General features: G+C 52.3%; 1 long non-coding RNA gene across 1 annotated transcript; it reads left to right on the top strand.

Moving 5' to 3' along the window:
- The first annotated feature begins 4,072 nt into the window (after nucleotides 1-4,072).
- LOC115184158 (uncharacterized) lies at nucleotides 4,073-7,641 on the top strand. The gene is made up of 2 exons (XR_003874208.1): nucleotides 4,073-5,164; nucleotides 7,487-7,641. It is a non-coding gene; the product is annotated as an uncharacterized LOC115184158 (long non-coding RNA).
- Nucleotides 7,642-8,419: the final 778 nt, after the last annotated feature.

The following is an 8,419-nucleotide window of genomic DNA, read 5'->3' as shown; positions in this document are numbered from 1 at the left end:
AAGGGGTTAAACTGCTTGGATGTAGGCTAATCTCTGGTTGTTGAAGGGGTAAAACTGCTTGGATGTAGGCTAATCTCTGGTTGTTGAAGGGGTTAAACTGCTTGGATGTAGGCTAATCTCTGGTTGTTGAAGGGGTTAAACTGCTTGGATGTAGGCTAATCTCTGGTTGTTGAAGGGGTTAAACTGCTTGGATGTAGGCTAATCTCTGGTTGTTGAAGGGGTTAAACTGCTTGGATGTAGGCTAATCTCTGGTTGTTGAAAGGGTTAAACTGCTTGGATGTAGGCTAATCTCTGGTTGTTGAAGGGGTTAAACTGCTTGGATGTAGGCTAATCTCTGGTTGTTGAAGGGGTTAAACTGCTTGGATGTAGGCTAATCTCTGGTTGTTGAAGGGGTTAAACTGCTTGGATGTAGGCTAATCTCTGGTTGTTGAAGGGGTTAAACTGCTTGAAAACCAGACAGTGTTGGGTTGTGTCATCCTGCAACATCCCAACCATAACTATGACCTAAGTATCATGACTTTTGTTTTAGTGATAGTGAAGAGGACACAGTGTACACCTGACCTGTCTGACCCCCCCCTCCCTGTCTCTTAGGTTACGGGGTGGGAGTAGCCTGTCTGACCCCCCTCCCTGTCTCTTAGGTTACGGGGTGCGAGTAGCCTGTCTGACCCCCCCTCCCTCCCTGTCTCTTAGGTTACGGGGCGAGAGTAGCCTGTCTGACCCCCCTCCCTCCCTGTCTCTTAGGTTACGGGGTGAGAGTAGCCTGTCTGACCCCCCCCCCCCCCCCCCCCCTGTCTCTTAGGTTACGGGGCGAGAGTAGCCTGTCTGACCCCCCCTCCCTCCCTGTCTCTTAGGTTACGGGGTGAGAGTAGCCTGTCTGACCCCCCCCCCCCCTCCCTGTCTCTTAGGTTACGGGGTGAGAGTAGCCTGTCTGACCCCCCCCCCCCCCCCCTCCCTGTCTCTTAGGTTACGGGGTGAGAGTAGCCTGTCTGACCCCCCCCCCCCCTGTCTCTTAGATTACGGGGCGAGAGTAGCCTGTCTGACCCCCCTCCCTGTCTCTTAGATTACGGGGTGAGAGTAGCCTGTCTGACCCCCCTCCCTGTCTCTTAGATTACGGGGTGAGAGTAGCCTGTCTGACCCCCCCTCCCTCCCTGTCTCTTAGGTTACGGGGTGAGAGTAGCCTGTCTGACCCCCCTCCCTGTCTCTTAGGTTACGGGGTGAGAGTAGGGCAGATTGCGGAGGGTTGGGCCTCTTTAGCTGTCACTCACCACAGGGAGGTGTTTCCTGTCTGTCTGAGATGGTCACCTCTCTGCCCAGCGAGAGTGTCCTGTCTGAGAACACAAACACTCCCATCTTTCATAGCGAGATATCGAGGGACTGAGGGGAGGGACACAGAAGAGGCAGGTTGGCCACCAGCCAGACAGTCAGAATAATGACTAACCCTATCTATCAGCAATCAAAAGCTGTATCCCATCTAGACATGACCAGGCAGGTTGGCCACCAGGCAGACAGTCAGAATAGTGACAAACACTATCTATCAGCAATCAAAAGCTGTATCTCGCAATTACTTGGCTTGCAATGTGTCACAACTTCGGTGAAGAAAGAACTATCAATGAATAGGCTAGGATATTGAGATGAGGGAGATGCAACACTTGTCTCTCACACAGTCACCCACAGTATCTTACCGTGTGCATGGGTTGGCTTCATGCTGGTCACAGAGTGGTAGCCAGGGCACCAACAGTTGAGCCTCGCGCTTCAAAGCTCTTAGTTGTTACTTTTTGCATCTACGTAAAAAAAAAAGAAGGTTTTCTGTTCAATTTCGTTGAAACGTTTTAACGTTCACACCCCGTATGTTTATCTCAGGTCGTCAGTGGTACGTCACCCCCTGCTAATTAAAGCATCAATTTGCCATAACGACACACACCTAATATCCCCCTCTGGCCTCTCTGTTTCCCTCCCCATGGAGTCAGTCAGCCTGTAAATAATGTGACCATTACTCCATCGCCCAGCGCCCCTAATCACCAGTCAGTCTGTTGCCCTGTGTCTCTAAAACATAATGGCTAACACTGACGACCCCACAGTGGTGAGGACGGGGTTAAGAGGCCACAGCTGCTACTGCTAACAGAGGCTCTACGGTTCTCTCCCTCAGGCCCCCAGCTTAACCCTGTGTGCGTGTGTGGGCACTTTCCAAGAACTCAACAATGTCTCTCCTTGAATCAACAACAGCAGTTTTTCAATCAGTGGTTGTGAGTCAGTTTATGGCAGCCATTTTTAATTTACACCGTTCTGACCGGAGTGTTTCTGTTTCAGAGCTATGTGACCGAGCAGAATGCTTTTTAATGTCCACTCATTAACAGGATATCCTTCCACCGCTAGCTCGGACTGTGATTGTTTTCTTGGGCACCTCACGACCTGGGTAAACAGTCTGGTTGGCAAAGTGGCTGGCACTTAGTTAGTTTTTTTCCAGTGTTCGTCCTAGTTTCCTCCCTGAGTCCCCGTCTCTCTCGTCAGTCTCTCTGCCTGTATTACACTGTAGCTAGGAGCTCTAACTGCTATCTGAGCTTGTCTTCAGTATGTTAGGACTATCAGCAGCTCTCCTAGCTGTAGTCTGGGGCTTCTTCTGTCACTGAATACTGCCTCACTATATCAGCCCTGGTGAGACATTCACATGGCATGTAGGCTCTGTTTGTCTGTAATGATGAATGGAAGATCTATAAGACAATGGGAGGTAACAGGGCTGTTACCATGGTGCCTCCTGCTGCTGTTTTCATATCTGTTTTGAGGGATATTGGTTGGTACTAGGTGTCAGAACCTTGGATCTCTCCTTCACTCTCCCTCTTACGCTCCGTCTCCCTCGCTTTGTCTCTGTGTTTCTCCCTCGTGTCTCATTAAAGATGTCTGTTATCCCATCACTGCCAGGGGGTGTTGTCAACCTGTCTGCGGCTTGGCCCGAGGACACCCAGCAGTAAAGTCCTGATGCCCTGACCACCTCCTCTTGGCTCCTCTCACTCACACATGGTGACAGGGGAGGGAGAGGGAGGGGGAGAGAAAGGCTGGGTATTTAATCTGGCAGGACATTACAGGCCAATATCTAAGAGGAACATGGATATGATGAGGGTGTTATGAGCTACGGCCTGCCGATACGGACATTCGGGGACCTCGGGAAGATGTGATGGAGAATCACAGTGGACTAGAACGTTCACCGGCTCCTTCGTAGCCTGCACATAGCCTAATAGTGCCACAAGTGGGTGCATGTTCTTAGATTAATTAACATTAACACGTCCATTTAATTCAAAACCAATTAAATCCATCAATCAATGACATTACATTTACTTGAAAATTGCATTGATATTTTGCAATTCACTCCCTAAAGCATAAAAATGATTCTCCAGCTCTTGTCTTACAAGCACTATATTGAGAGCAGATGTATTCGCTACCCCATGAAGTCATGTTCATCACTAGACGAGCTGTTCTAAACCCGACTCATGTATCCAGTCCAAACAAAACAACCCAGACCCACCCATATAGATATTTAGGTGTGAGGGCCATCCCAGGTTCCATTTTGGTGCCTTTGTCTCCATGCAGGCCCCAGCAGTTTTAGTAAGAAGACACCCAGTCCTTCATATGACGGGTCATGCGGACGGGCCTTTTCGCATGTTTGCGGAATATCACGGCCACTCTGCTAACGCCAGTCTGGCAGCGGGTTGTAACCCGAGCCCCCGCCGAGCTGACGCAGTGTGTGTAAATTAAACGCGTCCATTAAACGCGTCCCCCTCCTTCCTCTCTCTCTCTTCAGACCTCTCGTTCTTTTTCACCTCGCAAATAATAAAAGTTGACGTATGCCATTGTTAATAGACGGCCCAGTGCGATGTTTACCACCAAGGTAGTAATGACAGTTGGGGTGGAGGGTTTAAAGGGAGCCTGCAATCCCAGACAGCTGATTTGTAAAAGACTGTGACACCTAATCCTGCTACCGTGTGGTGGGATCAGCACCTCTGCAGACACACATACAGACTGAGTATATCGACTGTTTAACGAGGTCCCTGAGCGTCGGGGCACCTCAGGGGTCCGTGCCCGGGTCTGCTCCAATGTGCAACAATAATCCCCTTCTCCATATGATAGGTTAATATTTGGGGGTGTGGGATAACGGTGGGGATGCTAGCAGCAAGGCTCCTCCTTGGCTGGCCTTGTTTCAGTCTGGGTGCTGCTGTGCTGTGTAGGATGGACAGGACACCGACGCTAATACTCTCAGAGCAGGCATGCTCAGAATGTATTCTTAGCCCCTGTCTTCCTATCAGTCATTGGAGAAAGGTTGGAGGGTAACAAATAAAGAGGTAACCTGTCTGCTGGTGCTGTCTGCACTAGCTGCTGTTTACCGCAGGAGCCAGGGATACTTTTAGAGAGAGAGAGAGATCCCATATTTACACCTTGGGGGCTGGCTGACCTTGCCATTTGGCTGGGTAGAAGACGCTGTACACCCCAGACTGAAAGAGAGACCAAGAGAGGAACTCCTACTGCACAAAAACTAGCTGACAGTCTGCTAAGAGAAGACTGTATATAAACGGGGACTGGAGAGGAGACAAGAAGAACAACTAGGAGAGAGAAGCAGAATACAAAGTGAAGGAAAGTAGAGAGTAGTAAAAGAGAGATAAAGAGAGCCAGGCTGTAGCCGAGAGGCTGTTCCCCAGAGGAGGAGCTGCAGTAGCTGGCCAGGGCTGGTCCCAGGGCTGGCAGGGCTGGTCCTACTGCTCCTCCACACCTCCTCCTCCATCCCCACCTCCTTTTTCTATTTCTCCTCCTCCTACCCTGTGCTGTGCACAGTGGGGTGATGAACTCAGACAGAGCCTGGGAGTGCCGCAAAAAAAACTTTTAGGAACTTTTCCGTAACGCTTCGAGACCGAGAGGTTCAGGCAGCAACAGCAGGCGACGTTGCTGGAGCGCTCTGAAAGACGACCCACCAAACTGCAACAGGACGCTCCGTCTGTCCGCTCACTCAACTCACACTGGCTGGCAGACTGCCTTAACAGCACTTCCCAGAAGGGGAAAACTTTTGTTTTTGTTTGTCGTTCTACCCGGAACAGTGGCGGTGTTCACAGCGGCACTCTGCAAGGACCAGTCCCCCTCTCTCAACATGAGTCGCTGGCTGAAATGCACCTCTATGTACTTTGTAGGTATTCTGCTTGTTCTTTTAGAGAGTAAGGGCATTTCTAATGACACTTGTTAAAAGTATCCTGAGGCCATTGGCACCTAGCTACTGTGGCTGGGTTAGGACCTAGCTACTGTTGCTGGGTTAGGGCCTAGCTACTGTGGCTGGGTTAGGGCCTAGCTACTGTGGCTGGGTTAGGACCTAGCTACTGTGGCTGGGTTAGGACCTAGCTACTGTGGTTGGGTTAGGGGCTGGGTTAGGACCTAGCTACTGTGGCTGGGTTAGGACCTAGCTGCTGGGGTTGGGTTAGGACCTAGCTACTGTGGCTGGGTTAGGACCTAGCTACTGTAGTTGGGTTAGGACCTAGCTACTGTGGCTGGGTTAGGACCTAGCTACTGTGGCTGGGTTAGGACCTAGCTGCTGTGGTTGGGTTTGGACCTAGCTGCTGTGGTTGGGTTTGGACCTAGCTGCTGTGGTTGGGTTAGGACCTAGCTGCTGTGGTTGGGTTAGGACCTAGCTGCTGGGGTTGGGTTAGGACCTAGCTGCTGTGGTTGGGTTAGGACCTAGCTGCTGTGGTTGGGTTTGGACCTAGCTACTGTGGTTGGCTTAGGACCTAGCTACTGTGGTTGGGTTAGGACCTAGCTACTGTGGTTGGGTTAGGACCTAGCTACTGTGGCTGGGTTAGGACCTAGCTACTGTGGCTGGGTTAGGACCTAGCTACTGTGGCTGGGTTAGGACCTAGCTGCTGTGGCTGGGTTAGGACCTAGCTGCTGTGGTTGGGTTAGGACCTAGCTACTGTGGTTGGGTTAGGACCTAGCCACTGTGGTTGGGTTAGGACCTAGCCGCTGTGGCTGGGTTAGGACCTAGCTACTGGGGCTGGGTTAGGACCTAGCTACTGTGGCTGGGTTAGGACCTAGCTGCTGTGGCTGGGTTAGGACCTAGCTGCTGTGGTTGGGTTAGGACCTAGCCGCTGTGGCTGGGTTAGGACCTAGCCGCTGTGGTTGGGTTAGGACCTAGCCGCTGTGGCTGGGTTAGGACCTAGCCGCTGGGGCTGGGTTAGGACCTAGCCGCTGGGGCTGGGTTAGGACCTAGCCGCTGGGGCTGGGTTAGGACCTAGCCGCTGGGGCTGGGTTAGGACCTAGCCGCTGGGGCTGGGTTAGGACCTAGCCGCTGGGTTAGGACCTAGCCGCTGGGGTTGGGTTAGGACTGGGTTAGGACCTAGCCGCTGGGGCTGGGTTAGGACCTAGCCGCTGGGGCTGGGTTAGGACCTAGCCGCTGTGGTTGGGTTAGGACCTAGCCGCTGTGGCTGGGTTAGGACCTAGCCGCTTTGGCTGGGTTAGGACCTAGCCGCTGTGGCTGGGTTAGGACCTAGCCGCTGTGGCTGGGTTAGGACCTAGCCGCTGGGTTAGGACCTAGCCGCTGGGTTAGGACCTAGCCGCTGGGGTTGGGTTAGGACCTAGCCGCTGGGTTAGGAAATAGCCGTTGGGTTAGGACCTAGCCGCTGGGGTTGGGTTAGGACCTAGCCGCTGGGGTTCCTGAATACTGTGTTAGCATGGTGTTGAAACAGCAGAAAGGAGTGAGCTGTGACTTACAGCTTCTTCTTCTCTCACTAACCTGAAGGAACTCTGTGAATCTGCCCTGCATTCCCCAGGAGAATTCCTTCATCAACCCAGAGGCACAGTGGCCTGTTTTAACTCGTTATCAAGTTCCATTCTTTGTTTTTAGTTTTGAACTTGCATTCTGATAATAGTAATATGTATTGGGTACATGTTGACGCTTAATGTTGGAGGGAGACAAATTGCATGCAAAATAGGCCTATCATCTATGTGGAATATATATATATCTCTGCCAGCCAGTGTGAGTGGACAGACAGATCGTCCCATTGCAGTTTGGTGGGTTTATCTTCTTTTTACAAATTCCTTTGTGACGTGTGTTTACGTGTTGTTGTATCCAGGAACAGGCAGAGAACTGTCCTTTCTCTGTCTCTATGCAGGCGTTAACCACAGCTTTCTGTTTTCTTGGATCCCTCTACTCCAGTGCCTGTGTTCTGTCCAAGAGGGGTCCTTTCTTGCAGAAGAACTAGCCGTTCCCATGCTGTGTCCAGGCACTCTCAGAAATGCTTTGCTTCAGAGTGGAACCGCACTATCTTGGCATAAATCATTGAGGCTAACCTCAATCCAGTCTATAGTCCCTCTGAGAATTCTAAAAGTTATATTTGAAATGTTGATCTGTCCAGACTTCTTGAATGCTTATAAAGTGATGACTGTGGTGAGAATGCGTTTCCCTGACCCGTTGTGAAGGCGAGGTATCTGTGTTGTGTTGACGCTGTGCCCTCTCTCCCAGAACACAGACTGGAACAAGTATGATGACCGGCTGATGAAGGCGGTGGAACGGGGCGAGGTGGACAAGGTGGCGGCCGTGCTCAGCAAGAAGGGCATCATCCCCACTAAGCTGGACATGGAGGGACGATCCGCGTGAGTAACGTGTGCTCACACAAACACCGCATCCAGGCATGAACGCATGCATACACGTGTATACAGAACCCTACAGACACACACCGTCCCACTCCCACAGGAACATATGGACCAGTAAGCACTACACTATCCCACACAATCATTTGTCTCAACCAATAGCACGAAATGTCTGGCAATGCGAACTGTCTCTCATTCCAAGCATAGTAAGTAGTACTAGTCTCCTTCAAACTGCTAGGAATGCCAGCATACGTGTCTGGTTCAATTATTAACTTCTAACAGTTGAAAACAGAGCTGAGAACTGTTGTAGTACTAGATAATGTTATTCAGCATATGGTCAGATGCTGACCGCTCCCCTCTCTCTCTCCGCTCCCCTCTCTCCGCTCCCCTCTCTCCGCTCTCCGCTCCCCTCTCTCCGCTCCCCTCTCTCCGCTCCCCTCTCTCCGCTCCCCCTCTCCGCCTCCCGCTCCCCTCTCTCCGCTCCCCTCTCTCCGCTCCCCTCTCTCCGCCTCCCGCTCCCCCTCTCCTCTCCCCTCTCTCCGCCTCCCACTCCCCTCTCTCCGCTCCCCTCTCTCCGCTCCCCTCTCTCTCCGCTCCCCTCTCTCCGCCTCCCGCTCCCCTCTCCCCCCCCTCTCCCCCTCTCTCCGCTCCCCTCTCTCCGCCTCCCACTCCCCTCTCTCCGCTCCCCTCTCTCCGCTCCCCTCTCTCCGCTCCCCTCTCTCCGCCTCCCCTCTCTCCGCTCCCCTCTCTCCGCTCCCCTCTCTCCGCTCCCCTCTCTCCGCTCTCCGTCACTCCCTCCTCCGCT

Source organism: Salmo trutta, unplaced genomic scaffold, assembly GCF_901001165.1.
Source record: "Salmo trutta unplaced genomic scaffold, fSalTru1.1, whole genome shotgun sequence".
In the NCBI taxonomy this organism is placed as follows: domain Eukaryota; kingdom Metazoa; phylum Chordata; class Actinopteri; order Salmoniformes; family Salmonidae; genus Salmo; species Salmo trutta.
The sequence above is the reverse complement of the archived record's forward strand: the minus strand, read 5'-3'. Positions and strand labels throughout refer to the sequence as shown.